Here is a 463-nt window from a genome sequence, read left to right as displayed (position 1 = left end):
TGATGATGATGATGATGATGATGATGATGATGACTGAATAGCTTTGTTCAGTGCCCTGGAATGAAACTAATGTTTACTGCAAAGCAGATGGCAGCAGCTCAGCACTCTCAGCTGGCCATCTCAGCGTCCTGTGGAGTTAATTAAACGAAGCAGTGCCACCCAACAAGCCATGTCTAATACAGTGGCTTGCATACGTTTACACACCCTTTCTAAAGTTGATTAAAAAGAGTAATAAAAAAACGTCTTTTGGAAATTGATCTTAATGCCTTATTGATTAATGCCTTAATTCAAAACATTTAGGAAAAACCAACCTTTTGAGGACACCAATTTTCTTTGTGAACAAACAATGTATTGTAAATAAATAAGTGTTCTTTCTTAAAATATAGGGGACATAAGTATACACACCTCTATGTTAAATTCCCATAGAGGCAGGCACATTTTTATTTTTAAAAGCCAGTTATTT

The sequence above is a fragment of the Etheostoma spectabile genome, chromosome 5 (genome assembly GCF_008692095.1).
Source record: "Etheostoma spectabile isolate EspeVRDwgs_2016 chromosome 5, UIUC_Espe_1.0, whole genome shotgun sequence".
NCBI classification, from domain to species: Eukaryota; Metazoa; Chordata; class Actinopteri; order Perciformes; family Percidae; genus Etheostoma; species Etheostoma spectabile.
Note: the sequence above shows the minus strand (reverse complement) of the source record.